General features: G+C 37.1%; 2 protein-coding genes across 2 annotated transcripts in view; both read left to right on the top strand.

Annotated features, from left to right (window-relative positions):
- The window catches only part of LOC133521813 (cilia- and flagella-associated protein 52), a 355,058-nt gene that overhangs the window by 281,832 nt on the left and 57,384 nt on the right, over positions 1-15,842 (top strand). The gene's annotated exons all lie outside the window — the stretch shown is intronic.
- LOC133521819 (uncharacterized) overlaps positions 1-15,842 on the top strand; it is a 145,626-nt gene that overhangs the window by 78,960 nt on the left and 50,824 nt on the right. The window lies entirely within an intron of this gene.

Genomic DNA, 15,842 nt, shown 5'->3' with positions numbered 1-15,842 from the left:
ATGTGTCGACATTTCATAAGCGTGTCAGCTAAATAACATATTACTATGTACTTGTCCATATATGCAGGTACCTAGTGCGGCTTCAACGGCTGAGGATAGCAAACGGCGCATAGTACGCTCGGCAGTGGCTACATATTTGAACCTTTTGAGGTCGAAACATTATGGCTCCTCTATACGATGGTCCATCATACTGGCCCACTAAGATGGGCCAGCGTGTAGAGAGGGTAGTGGTGTCGGATGGCTTATGGCGCGGCGGGATGGCGATGAGATGGCCACGGTGTGTATTTTTCGTCCGCACATCATATCTAGTGGGCAAGCGATGATGCGTACACATCTACACGTGGCATATTCCATAGTGCGAGCTCTCAACCATCGCATGGCCATCTCGATGGGCCATCGTATAGAGGAGCCATAACCATCGTATGGCCATCTAGCTGGTCCAGCGCTGGGCCATTGTGCAGAGGAGCCATTAGGCCATGGGGGACCAGCGCCCGGCGTTTATATAAGGATTTGGCGTTGCGTTTGGTGGATGCCAAGCGCCAAGCCTGACCAAAGGGCTGGTCAGTATTTTTCCCAAAGAATTAGCATCGCCATTCAACGGGGAAATGCGGCCAGCCTGCTGGGCACACTGCCTGTATTTTAATGCATACTTTTAGAGTAAGTTGACGAAGCCTGTTGCAGATTTTACCGTTGTATTGTATTGTGACGAAGCCTGTAGTTAATTGTGAGTTTCTGTTCACTGACCAAGCCTAGCTGCGTTGCGGGTATAAAATGTTGGTTCTAGTTATATTTTTAAGATACAAATATTCTAACTGTGGAATGAACTGTCACCCGCGGTATTTCCGGACCAACACGACCTTTCAACTTTCAAGAAAAGAGTGTACTCCCATCTTAAAGGCCGGCAACGCACTTCAACCCTTTTACCTAGTGTTGTAGGTATCCATGAGTGACGGTAATTCCTTACCGTCAGCCGATTTGGCTGCTCGCTTACCTCCTTTATAAAAAAAATCTTTATTGCATATCTGAATACAAAATCCCCGAATGGTAGGAAAAGCTCTTTAGTAACCTGAATAATTCATATACAAATGTATTCGTTGTTTGTTCATAAAATCTTCTCTCTTCTTCCTAGCGTTCGTCCCGGCTTATTGCCACGGCTCATGGGAGCCTGGGGTCCGCTTGGCATGTTCAAAAACATAACACGAGTATAATAATATGTCGTTTCGCATCTTCTCAAAGGCTGGAAGATCCCTTTTAAGGATAAGTTCGCCTTTGTACATTAATTTTTTTTTTTTTTGTCTGTTTTATGTAAACCTGTTTACGAGCAATAAAGTGACGTACATACATACATACAAACAAAATACTCTCTCGCGTGCAATGAATGCCTATCACACTTTATTCCATGTCTTTCGTCGTCGTGTCGTTCTATGAAAACCCGCAAGACAAGAGACCAGCAAATAATACACACTAACAGCACTTTCGGCCCGATTCGTTTTTAAGATCTTTTCGTTTAAGATCTTTAAAAGATGAATAACTAAACGACATGTCAAAATTGACGTTTATTTCGATTCCGCTCTGATCCCTATACGATCTATTGACATTGGTTGCCCGAATCGAGGTGCTTCTGTCAATTATACGACATAGTTTTTATGTCTATATCTAAATGAAGACTTATCTAAACCAGAACTTATCGTTATCGTATCTCATTTTTCGAATCGGGCCGTTTGTGTCAAAAGAAGCTTATATCATCTTCGGTTCACAAAACGCCGTATTCATCGGCTGCACCTCCACTAATATGTAAACGAATGCATATCAGCATCAAATCATAATAGACTTTACCATATATATGGTGCCACTTTACCGCACTAATGCGATAATTAGCACATTACGTAACTATGTCGAAAATTTAAAGGGCCATATGTACTGTAAAACGTTGTAATATACATGTGCGAATAGATAATTTGCAACTCGGTTCCATTTAAAATCGATGTCGTTGCGTATTTCCAATTTTTCACACTTGTATCGTAACGTACTATTAACAAAGTTGTTTACCATATGTATATCCATATTACTTAATATCCACCGCACTTAATTTGTAACAATTAAGCTTCAAACCAGCTATAATTAATCCGTTGAAACCGTATCGTTCGGATAGGGTGGGAGCAATACGGTTATCTGATTTTGCGCCGATACCGCCAATTTCTGATGGTTTTGTCACAATATCGTCGACTTTATTTCTTCGCACCCTCGTTGAGCTCTAGCAACCTCACTCACAGGCAGGAACACAACACTATGGATAGGGTCTAGTGTTATTATTCTGCGGTTTTCTGCAAGGTACTTCCCCCGTTAGGCTCTGCTCTAGATCTGGAATGACATTCGATGTGCTGTGTCCTACCAGACAAGCGACATAACATTCACAATGCCCATACCTCTCTTTTGACGTCCGGGGTGTTGACGCTAACATAGAGAAATACGTAATATACGCCGCTAAAAAAAACGGGTAAAATAAATTGTTTACTCCTAAGTACTTGATCAAATCACCAAGCATACATGGCTCGCATTATTTTACCACTTAATTACCCATCAACGTAAATCGTGCACGATTATATTTCACGCATTTTAGAATTATGTAACATGGGTTGGGTGGGTACTGAGGAATCGCGTTAATTAAATTAATGAGTTCATTAAATTAATCGCGTTTTCAACTGAAACGAGCGAGTTCAGAGACTTACGTTTTTCGTGGCATCGCGGTTAAATCTCCTGTGTATACCTCCCTTCTTTTTGAAATTATGGCTTCAGTCCAGTGATCCTATTTCGCCTGCAGTATCAAGGTCTTAGTAGCTTTAAATATGACTAAAATTGTACGTTTAGTACAAGGCAGTGTACGGTGATTTTATCAGCTGTTGTAAAACGATAGCTGGACTTACAAGTAGCACGTGGACTACCGGCCGTTGACTCCAAAATGGTGGTTAGACGCGTTTCAAGATTAATTCTCCATTCACTGCACACTAGCACATTAGTTTACTGTATAGGAACCGTGCGCGTTGGAGGGTCTGCCATCTTGTGGCCTGAATCGGAACCATAAACATGCACATGTACACGTCACGTGTTTTCTTGTGCATAGTAGGTTCTGCCATCTTGTGGGCTACATCGGAACAAAAAACATCACATTTACGCCTCGCGCCAAAAATCTGACGGCTCCTGTGCGGCTCCTACAGTTCATGCACGCTCCCTATAGTAAGCTATCGATATTACACTTTAACCAATATTAATGAGCAAAAAACAAAGGATTAATCACGAGGCGTGACTATCAAGATGGCGCTCGACCCGGAGTCCTTATATATACCAACAAGTAGAACAATAAAAATTCGGCAGGTCGCTTGCGCGCAAAAATATCACGTCACTAGCTATTATTCCACTTGATTATATTATAATCACCCAAACTACTGATCGGCCGCTGGAATTTTTCCAAACAGCAAAATTTCTACAAATAAAATTTCAGAAACATCTCATGTTTTTCGTATGGGGATTGAAACTTTCCGTTGCCAAAATAGAAATTTCCCTTTTTTCCGATTTAAATACGAAATTTTAGAAAAATATCCGCTAGTACATTTGTACGCAAAACGCCTGAGTATCAACTCAAAAGAGAATTTAACTCCCCGCTTGTCCTGCCACCCTAGTACCTTGTTAAGCAATAAGCGCCAAATTTCCTTAAAAAGCCTTTCTGGAAGAAAGGGCTCAAAAGAAAATCGCTAGTTAACCCCCCGGCGCCCCGGCCGTTGTAATGGCCTCAACTTTGGGAAAGGAAATGTTATGACACTTTCTTAATAAGTTCATTTGGATTATATCGTTTGGACGATTTAGATAAAATTTTCTAGATAACTAAACTTTAAATCAAGCGCTGGTGGCCTAGCGGTAAGAGCGTGCGACTTGCAATCCGGAGGTCGCGGGTTCAAACCCCGGCTCGTACCAATGGGTTTTTCGGAACTTATGTACGAAATATCATTTGATATTTACCAGTCGCTTTTCGGTGAAGGAAAACATCGTGAGGAAACCGGACTAATCCCAACAAGGCCTAGTTTACCCTCTGGGTTGGAAGGTCAGATGGCAGTCGCTTTCGTAAAAACTAGTGCCTACGCCAAATCTTGGGATTAGTTGTCAAGCAGACCCCAGGCTCCCATGAGCCGTGGCAAAATGCCGGGACAACGCGAGGAAGAAGAAGAAGAACTAAACTTTAAATCGCTTTATTTTCGCGTCCTGTGTCTCTGCGGCATTTAAAAATCATCCTAATAGGTTTCGATTTAAACATTAAGAGGGAAGAATACCGTTATGATGTCCAAAGATAAAGAGAAAACGTTTTTCCACTTCTAAATATTTTCTATACTTACGCCATAATTTTGTAGTATGTTATTGACACAAGAAAATTTTTTGTTATACTTACTTACGCCATAATTTTGTAGTATGTTATTGACACAAGAAAAATTTTTGTTATGCAAATTTTGAAAAAAAGGAATACCTATAGGTATTCTATACTTACTTACGCCATAATTTTGTAGTATGTTATTGACACAAGAAAATTTTTTGTTATGCAAATTTTGAAAAAAAGGAATACCTATAGGTTATATTTAACCTAGTTTTTATATTGTGTCAATAACAACAAGTAAAATATTTAGAAGTGGAAAAACGTTTTCTCTTTATGTTTGGACGTGTTTGTTATGTTTTTTTTTATGAAATATCACGTGCTATACTTCCCTCTTAATGTACAAAAAAGCGAACGAGATACGTTTTGGTTGAAGAAATGTCACTTTTGACACTGATTGATCGATATCGTATCGCTATGTATAGGGTATCTGGGAGTATATAATAAGAAATGCGAAAGTACTTAATTAAGACGTGTATTTTACCAATCACGACCGGGAGACAACTAAAGAGCGAGCTATGCGTCGGGCCTTCCGTAGCCGCGCGGAATGCTGACAACGCATAGCAGTCCCTATAGTCGTCCCCACCAAAAAAAATTTTTACAAAAAATTTCCAAAAATAATCTTAAAGATAATACAAAAGATATCTAATTATGTTTTTAAATTGTCAAACAATGTAAAAAAAAAAACAATAAATGAATCTAATTTATTTTTAATTTTATTGTGTCTGTTACCACTTATCAATTTTAAATTATATCCGACTGTACTTTTAATTTAAATAAAAATGTGCCTCGTAAACAATACCGCGCTGCTCCTACCTGGAATTCAAGAGCGAGCGATAACAGAACACAATGTAACATGATTACTTACGTTTATTAAGTACAATGTTGTAATAAAGTTGACTCTAGAATAGGTACAATGCATTGTAGGTAAGTACTCAATACCAATCTTAAAATAGAATTTCATTGGCTTAAAACTAAAATGATTTTAGCACAATAATTTTGACACTTATACACACAATAATAATCCGCACTGCACTTTAAACTTTTAAAAATATTTGTTGAGGCTGACTTGAAGTGGCCTTAACTCCTGAAGTCAACTGATCCTGTGCCAGGACCTGGACTCGTCTGGTGAACCATTTGTTCATCTTCCTTTTGCAACTACTATAAAAGTAGTACAGCAAAAATACTAGTAGAATTATAACAATTACTACTAAAACAATACTAAATGTATTCAACTGGGTAGCTATCCCGGAAACGTTAATTGATGCTTCTGCCGTCAACGTACTTGATTTATCTGTATTATCCGAATCTTTCTTGCTACCGTAGTTACCCATAATTAGTTAGGTATTATATATTTCGCTGCTTAAAGTGAAGTGCAAATTGTTCTGAATATTTTCTAATAAAATCATGCAATCTAAATTACATGTTGTTACATTAAAATACTTAATTGCAAAAATATAACCTACTAACTCTGATTAAGTTTATTCATCACAAAATCGAACAGATTTCTTAACCATCCGACCACTACGCGTCACATAGGGTGCGACGCTAGGCATAGGCGGAGCGATTCCGCTACTCGCTTGTGGTGTACTTGGAGTAATTCTTTTTTGTGATGAATTCACTTTTTCATTTAGTAAATACGTACGCAGGTTTTAACCTGTCAATTGACATATTTACTTCACGGTCTTCCAATTGAATTTTGAAAACCTTGTCATTCCTTGAAATTACTTTATATGGCCCTTCGTAAGGCGTTTGTAAGGATGTTTTTACAATTCGACGAACAAATACATAACTACAAGTTTTAAGGTCAGGGCTAACAAAGAATTTGTTATTACTACTATGATGACAATATGGTCTCGGTGTCAAATTCCGTATTTTCTCTTTAATTTTGTTTAACATGGAATGTGGTTCAGTTACATTTCTATCGACATTACAAAAAAATTCGGCTGGTAAACGTATGGAACAACCATAAACCAATTGAGCGGCACTAACACCAGTATCCAATCTAGGTACTGTACGGAGACCTAATAAAACGGTGTTTAACTCAGTAACCCATGAGGTACTATTAATACGCGCTTGCAACGCTGCTTTCAAAGATCTATGCCAGCGTTCAAGGACAGAATTACTCTCCGGGTGGTATGGTGTAGTTCTAAGCTTTTCCGTTCCTATGTACTTCATTAACTGTCGGAAAAGGTTACTTTCAAACTGTTTACCTTGATCACTAGTTAAAGTAACTGGACACCCGAATCGCACTATCCAACCGTCATATATTGTTTGTGCTACCGTTTCCGCCGATATGTCCTGTAATGGGAACGCTTCAGGCCAACCGGTGGCACGGTCTATTATAGTAAGCAAATACCTACAACCTTCAGATGACGTTGGTAAAGGTCCGACCAAATCTACATGTATGTGCTCGAATCTGTCTACCTCTGGATACTTACCTGGAGTCGATTTGGTGTGTCGCGCGACCTTGGATTTCTGGCATGCAACGCAGGTTTTGGCCCAAAGACCTACATCTTTGTTCATGTTTGTCCAGAAAAACCTGTTAGAAACCATCTTACGTGACGTTCGTACACCTGGATGACTTAAATTATGAACACTTTTGAAAACATCGCGACGAAATTGCTCAGGAATGTACGGTCTCGCATTACCTGTAGATAATTCACAGTAAACAGTATAAGTGCAATTAGGCAACATTATCTCTTTAAATTGTAATTTATCATTTTGCAATAAAGTTTTTAACTCGTCATCATTTTTCTGTGCCTTCGATAACATGAAATAATCGATCGCAATATTTTGAAGGGCAACAGTCTCTATTCTAGATAATGCATCGGCAACTACGTTGTCCTTACCCTGTATATGTCTTATATCAGTAGTGAACTCACTTATGAAAAGTAACTGTCTTGTTCGTCTAGGAATCTCTTTGTTACTGTCGCTATTCAATTTACTAAAAGCATATATCAAAGGTTTATGATCTGTAAAAATAATTAGTTCTCTGCCTTCATGCAGATACCTAAAATGTTGTACAGACAAATAAATAGCTAGTAGTTCTTTATCGTAAGTACTGTATTTCATTTGTGCAGAAGTTAGCTTCTTAGAAAAATAAGCTAAGGGTTTCCAATTACCGTCAACATATTGTTGTATAACAGAACCAACGCACGTGTTGCTAGAGTCTGCAAATAAAGAAATAGGTACCGTGGCAAGTGGGTATGCTAGCATAGCAGCATTTTCTAAGCTAATCTTACATTGTCGGAACGCTTCGTCAGCTTCCTGTGTCCACACTATAGGTGTTTTGTCGTTACGTTTAGCTTTGTGAATGTACCTAAGTAATAATTCTTGATGTTGTACAGCGTGTGGCAAATGTGGTCTATAAAAGTTAATCATGCCTAAAAATGTTCGCAACTGATTAACTGTTTGCGGTTTAGGATAGTCTTTAATAGCTTGAACCTTACTTTCCAGTGGTCTAAAACCTTCAGTTGATATCTCGTAACCTAGGAATTCTAATTTCTTCTCTTTAAACGTACATTTCTGTAGATTGATGGTGATACCAAATTCGCTAAGCCTTTTAAATAATTGTTCGAGATGACCGTCGTGTTCTTCCTCTGAGAGAGAAGCAACAAGTATGTCATCTAAATAACAATACACAAAATCAAAATCTCTTAAAACGGTGTTATTCATAAAACGCTGGAAAGTCTGGCAAGCGTTTCTTAGGCCGAAACTCATTCTAGGAAACTCGTACAACCCAAACGGAGTCGTAATGGCCGTCTTCTCCACGTCTTCAGGATGTACCATGATGTTATGATAAGCTCTACGAATATCTACACAAGAAAATATGGACTTACCTGCTAGTAGATAGGTGAAGTCGTGTACTCTCGCAATAGGGTAACGATCCGGTTTCGTGACCGCGTTCAGAGCTCTGTAATCGCCACACGGACGAATCTCTCCATCTTTTTTAGGAACAATATGCAAAGGACTAGACCACGGACTCTTAGATGGCCTGCAAATGCCCATCTCCACCATTGTTTGAAATTCCTTTTTTGCTTTTTCGTACCTATCAGGAGGCAGCGGTCTAGTTCTTTGATGTATCGGAGGCCCTGTCGTCTCTATATGATGATAAGTATTGTGTTTAGGTGCCTCGATAAACGGGGGTCATCTTAAAAGCATTGTTCGAATTGGGCCGTTAGGGCTGTGCGACCACATTGAATGGTGTGGTTGATCTTAGTGTAGTAGTGTATACCTAAAAGATGTAATGTATAACTAGCTTTATAACCCTATATTGCACGTATAACCAGCCTTAGAATTTATATTTATTGTTCATTATTTTTGTATGAGGGTCACATTGTAATTTTGACAGATGAATATGTTTTCCTCAGTCTCCCGTTGACCACGACCGTTGTAAATGGTTAAAAACATCGGGATGTATTTTAAATTCCGTATGCGCGATATTATCTATGTACATAGTTATTTCCAGTGTAAAGATTTGGTGTAGTGTAAACGATGCAAAACTTTTAGATAAAAACACCAACCCAAGAAAACTACGTGGTACGTGCGGTTAATACGCACCAGTAGGTATTTTCTACTAACACTGACAATCCGTATACCTTATGTCTTTGAAATAAGACACATTATCGCATTCGCAAGCGAATTATCAGTTGTGTGAATGGTATTTATAGCTGGGAATGGACGGACTAGATACAATGTTTGTTTACGGACAAACGTGTAATTTATGCGACGCACCCACTGCTGGGCGGAATCGATTATAGGAGAGTAAATTGAATTGATAAAGTGTATATATCTTTGTATGATATGGAAGAGATAGTAGATAGGAGTTACCAGAGGAGTTGCAAGTGATTTGCCGGAATTTAAGATGGGAGTAGGTATGCTCTTGAAGGTTGGAAGGTCGGGTCGTATCCGTCCAGAAATAGCAGGGTCAATATTCTTTTCGTTATCTTGCTTTTTGTCCCCAAAAATGTGACAGAGTGGAATTTGAACTTTTTTAATTTTTTTCTCATATAAGATATAACTACATTTTTTTCGACTTTTTTTTTATTTGATAGAAGAAGACACAGGCGTGACAGAGTGGTCAGAAATAAGACAACGAATTAATTTTGACCCAGCATTTTAATCCTAAGCAGGATTTTAATCCAAAACTGAGATAAATCTTTAATGTTTTATACAAAAAGCTGTTATTTAATTCATAGAACGATTTGCATGTTATAAATATTGCAAGTTCAATCAAACAACTAAGGGCCGGTACAGACGGACTGCAACTCGACTGCAACTTGTATGGGAACTGCACGTCGACGTTGCAGTTGGAGTGCAGTCGGCATGCAGTTCCCATACAAGTTGCAGTCGAGTTGCAGTCCGTCTGTACCGGCCCTTACGTTTTTTTAGAAATCAATCTTCGCATTTTGTTTATTTATTTAAACTTTATTGCACAAATTTACAAAAAAAAAGTATAAATGGCGGACTTCATGCCTTAAGGCATTCTCTACCAGTCAGTAACAGAGACAGTTACGGCTCGATTCGAAGAATGATACGTTTAAGAGCGTGGAAAGATCTTTAAAAGATCGATAACTAAACGACATGTCAAAATTGACGTTTATTTCGATTCCGCTGTGATCCCAATAAGATCTATCTACGATATTTCTAACGTCAATGTGACATTGGTTGCCCGAATCGAGCTGCTTCTGTCAATTATACGACATATAAATCTAAATGAGAACTTATTTAGACCAGAACTTATCGTATCTCATTATTCGAATCGGGCCGTTAGTTTGGTGCAGGCATTTTTTTTTTAAGTAGGCATAGAGTGCACACTCCGTACATCAGTTTTGTTACCAAAACGCTTATTATTTTCGTAGTAGCAAAGAGAATTAAGAAGACCAAGAGTGCTCACTCCATACAACGGTTTTGTTACCAAAAATACTATTCTTTTCGTAGTCTACATCTAGCGTCAAGTAGCGGAACTCTCAGTACTGCTACTCGACAATAGATGTAGCGACAAACAAAAACTCTAATGCTCATCGATTTTCAGCTAATATTATAACCAGAGTAAGCGTAGGAGTTGAAAATTGAGTTCCGGTTACTATAGTTATAATATTTGCGGAAAATCGTCGCCACTTTTTTATGTTACATTTTTGCACTTTTGTGTTATTTCTAGTCAGGATCTCGAGCCCTTTTGATCCCTATAGGAGAAAAAAATGCCCCAAAATTTCCATACATTTTTGAAGTTTTCCTTTTTCAACTTCAACATTTATTCAGCAAATAGGCCTCAAGGGCACTTTTACACGTCAACATTGTATTTACATACAAACAAAAACAAGCATATCAACAATTATAGAATACATTTTGAAAATATTAGTGCAAACTAAAATATTATTGTTAAAAGAAAAAGTAAGTAAAATATTATTATTACTTAGAGATGTATACAGATGTCATAGAGATGTCTTTAAATGTCGAATTACAAAAAATTACTAAAATAATAATAATAAAAAACACAAACAGATACAAAAAAATCTTAAACTATAATGAGGTGTAAATATCTTCAAATATCAGAACTAAATGATTTTTATCAAATTATCCTTAAAGATGTACCTATAGAGTCTCTAAGAGTCAAAATTCCGTATAATTAAAACATTCATTAGGATAAAATAAACATACGAGAACCGAATGAGGTGTCTCACTGTAATTATACTCAAAAATAAAGTTAGCTTAAACAGACCAGTCTCCACAAACAGCACCCGTTCAGGAGTTTTGTTTTGTTACCGCCATACAAAGTATATGGGGAAATGGTAACACAATAGGAAAAAACATATTTTATCCCATTAGGATCGAAAGAGGTCGTGATTCTGAATACAAAAAACACAAAATTTATGATAAAATACAAAAGTAATAAAAGTTGCATTTTTAAAGAATCGCTCATTTAGCTATCGTGCATTTCGCTCGTACATAACCGTACATAATTGGCGTGAACGAGACGCACGATAACAAACATGATTCAAATATCAGTGTAATGACAGTGTACATACGTTTGAAATGTTTGAATTGGCCTGTGAGCTGCAAACAAAACACTTGACACTGTATCGAGACCGAATGATATTTCAATGGAGCTCGAGTACGCATGTAATGGTTGCACTTTTACCGTCAAATCGTGATGTATGTTACCCTCTCACACTTACATATTTATTAAAACGTGAGTTGGTAAAAGTTATCAGAGTATTATGGAGACCAGAAAGTCAACTCAAACTAACATTTTAAGGGGAAACATTAGTGGTCATTTTTCCATACTTTTTATTATTATTAGGAAAAGGTAAGCATTTGGGTCTTTCCGCGTAACTCGGACATGACAACGAAAAAATAAACTATTGAATTTAGAATGTGTCTGAATGTAGAATAAACAAATGAGGGTAGCAGATTTCAGATTTTTATTTGCAGAAAAAGGGTTAGTTACAGGTCTTAAAATACGGTTAATAATTGTTCCACCTTTATCCGCTATCTCAAGACAGCATGCAAATTTTAAAATTATTCTTAAAATAATTTACATTACGAGTAATAAACAACATTCATCTATTTACACAACACATTAATTATATACATTTAAACACAATTTATTGCTATTTGTGAGCCCTGCAAGTGAAAATTATGCCAAATAATAAGAAAACAAAGAATTAATCATCATTACATTTTTCAAGCCAATGTCATCATGTTTTTATAATTCAAAAATTCTTTTATGCTGTAGAAACAATGATCTTGGAGCCAAATTCTAAGGATACTATTGAATTCTTTGCCTTCAAGATTCCTGATTTCTGTTGGCAGATTGTTGTAAACGAGAATACACATGTAATACGCATTCCGTTTGTAAATCTCAGTCCTACAGCGTGGCTGGTCTAAAAGATCTCTATAAGGTGCCCTCATGTTACCCGCAAAAACATCAGACCTTCTCTTAAAATAATTTGGAAATTTCTTAATAAATAAACATAATTTGAAAATATACATACAAGCTAATGGAAGAATGTTAAGCTCTTTAAAGATAGGTTTACAGCTACAACTTATCCAGGCATTTACAATATAATATTTGTGTTTATTTGCAATTGCGCGTATACATTGTTTTTGTATTTTGAAAACTCTCTCAACGTCCACAGAGTTGCCCCATAGAATAAGGCCATAATTGAGGACGGATGAAACATAGCCATGGTAGGCCGTGAGTGCTGCTTCAACGGATACACCCTGCCTTAACTTTCTTAATGCAAAAACAAAACGGTCAAGTCTACCACAAATATAATCAATATGACTCTTCCAGTCAAGAAAAGAATCCATATGAATTCCCAGAAATTTACCTTTTTTGGTTTCCATTAGAGCAATACTATTCATGGTAATTTTTAATTGAATAGGAGTTGACCTGGATGAGTGAAATTGCATAATAAGAACAAATTTTATAACCTTAAGTCAATAATAAGTCAACGGTTGTCATAATTTCCGACATTGTAAGTGCTGCTTGCGGAATCAACTACGAACGTAAAATAAGTGATTATAAATATTACGACTTTAATTGATTTTTACGCAAAGAAGAGGTAAGTAACCTTTATTTATCTGTTGTCTATTAAATTATTCACGCGGTACTTTGATTACAATTATCATAAGTTGAAAGAAAATTATGTAAGAGGAGAATGAAAATTGCATGTCGTTGAGTAACGTGAGTAACGCAAAAAACAATATTTTTCATTTACTGTACTGAAGCTTTGGACAAATGAACTTATATTGAACTATGTGTATATGATTTGGCTTAGATGATGTCATTCTCGCGGTTTATTTCTCCGCAAAAGTGTTATTTTAAAGAAATACTTGACTTGAGATACTTGTAACGTGAGTCACAGTGAATCGCGTTATTGCTACTGTAAAGAGAGTTACTAAATATTTTAATGTATTTTGGAGCTACAATGCCTCTATCAGCGGCAGAAAGGGCAAAAAGAAGAAGACAGAAGCTGAAAGACGAAGGAAAGTATGAAGAGTATAAGAAAAAACATAGGCTTGCCGTCACTGGCATATCAAAGTGTCATATAATGTATTGGCAGTGTGGTAAGTTGGAAAAAGCACAAATATCTCAAGCATTCGACAAAGGTGTAAAAGAAAAACCAGGTTATTAACCCCAAATTATACATTATACCGAAATGGAAAAACAAGATGACATAAACCCACTAGCTGAATAAAAAAATATAATTTATAGCCTTTATACAATTTATTTTATCTAATTCTAATAATAATAAGTAAAAAATATGCTATTTGTTTGCTAGAAATGATAAAAAAATATCAAAATATTCTAGGTAGTCGCAAGTAACGTGATTCACGAAATCGCTGTAACGTGAGTTCGTGAGGTTTTATAGTTTATTTTAATAAGTGTGTATCTTTGATTTCATTTGGTTAACTATTAAAGAAGCTTGATTATTTATGTCATTGTGTTGTTATTTTGTTAAAACAAATTCATTCAATAATCAAAGGGAAATCAATAAACACAAAAGGCGAAAAACTCCGTGTCCATTTCTTGTAACGTGAGTCACAGAGTTATTTTCTACTTTTCTCCAATTTCCATAATTTGTTGGAGAAAAAGTACTTCGACAATTCATTCGCAGTAATGTACTCTGTGATATTATTATCAAGTTTTCGAGGTAGAAAGCTCTTGATCTCAAATATACGACAAGATTGTTAGGAATAGTGACTACAAAGTAACGTGAGTCACCGTGGATTTACCCATTTGACCACAATCTCACCTGATGGTAAGTGCCGATGCAGTCTAGGATGGAACATGCTTACCTAAAAGATGTCCATTCACTCTCGATTTAAAAAGATCCAAATTATTCGCTATGTGCACTACTGTCACGCAACCTAGCGTCCGCAAGTCTAGGGGAAAACGTCAATTCACTACATCTTATAAACCTACTCCAAAACTAAAAACTACTGAACCGATTTTCATACGACTTTCATCTATCAATAGAGTGATTCTTGAAGAAGGCTTAGGTATATAACTTGTTAACGTTTTGTGTAAATTGATTGAAATATAACGATATTCTCGGAAAAAATCACGCTGGCTAGGGGCTTTAATCGAAAACGCTGCCTAATCCGTTTGAGCTATAACAACACAATGTATGGTGGGGTTGTTTCCCATTCATAGGTCTACAAGAAAGTCCGCGATGTTAAATGTCTATCTTTTAAGGATAACTTACTATACATATTCTTAACTTCTAGAACAAGATCACGTAATATGTGGCATTTGCAAAGCTATTTACACGGATACATTATTAACAATTATCAAATTAAATACGTTAGTTATATTAAGCATTTCATTCAGATTACAATAGTCCCTTATACCATTCAATTTAAATAAATATTTAAGGAGGAATCGTAAATTAAAGTTTCATTACGAGCCATATAACTTGTGTACGAAGACTACGAAGACGCTATCCGCAGTTAGTTCTAATTTTTACCACATGCGCTGGGATCACTTTACTTACCCCCACCATGCACTTCGCACGGTCCCAATATAGTGGACTGGGAATAAATTTCCAGGAAGTGAATTCCACTCCTTAACCGTTCGCATGATAAAGCTGGATGCGTAGCGTTTAGTGCGAATCTGCGGCAGAGTAACGACGTAAGGGTGAAACGCAAGTCCGCGTCTAGTCCCACGGTGGCAGAACGGATATGGGGGGATTAGATTATGTAATCCCATCGCACACTCCCCGAAATGTATCCTGTAGAATACCGATAAACAGGCTACCTGTCTACGCTGTTCTAGGCTCTGCAGTCTAGCCTCAACCAATCTCGTATCTCCAATAAGAATAATGGGAATGTTCTCGATATTTTCCTCACTAGTTTTTGGCCCTATATGATTTTTTTGTACAAGTTCAATATTACCATTACCTGTCTGTACGTTATAAGAACTAGGCCACTTCAAACATCGTTACCGGCAAAAAAATGCGCATACAAAATTGGGGTCAATTAACGCAAAAATCAAAAGAGTCAGATAGAGTAACCGGAACTTAATTTTCAACTCCTACGCTTACTCTGGTTATAATATTAGCTGAAAATCGATGAGCATTAGAGTTTTTGTTTGTCGCGACATCTATTGTCGAGTAGCAGTACTGAGAGTTCCGCTACTTGACGCTAGACGTCGACTACGAAAATAAAAGTATTTTTGGTAACAAAACCGTTGTAAGGAGTGAGCACTTGGTCTTCTTAATTCTCTTTGCCCACGCTGCAGTTGTCCTTATCGCACTCATTTTAGGAGCCGCTCTTGTCAGCGCGACGGAGATATTTACCTAAGATTCTCAAATCTGAAAAGGGCCTCAGCTGGTATTTCCTCTTAATGTCAGAATGGCATTTTGTTATCGCTAGGCGGATTCTCTGTTCGTAGGCTGCGGTAGCATCATGG

This window comes from Cydia pomonella, chromosome 10 (genome assembly GCF_033807575.1).
Source record: "Cydia pomonella isolate Wapato2018A chromosome 10, ilCydPomo1, whole genome shotgun sequence".
NCBI classification, from domain to species: domain Eukaryota; kingdom Metazoa; phylum Arthropoda; class Insecta; order Lepidoptera; family Tortricidae; genus Cydia; species Cydia pomonella.
Note: the sequence above shows the minus strand (reverse complement) of the source record. Positions and strands in the feature narration are given on the sequence as shown.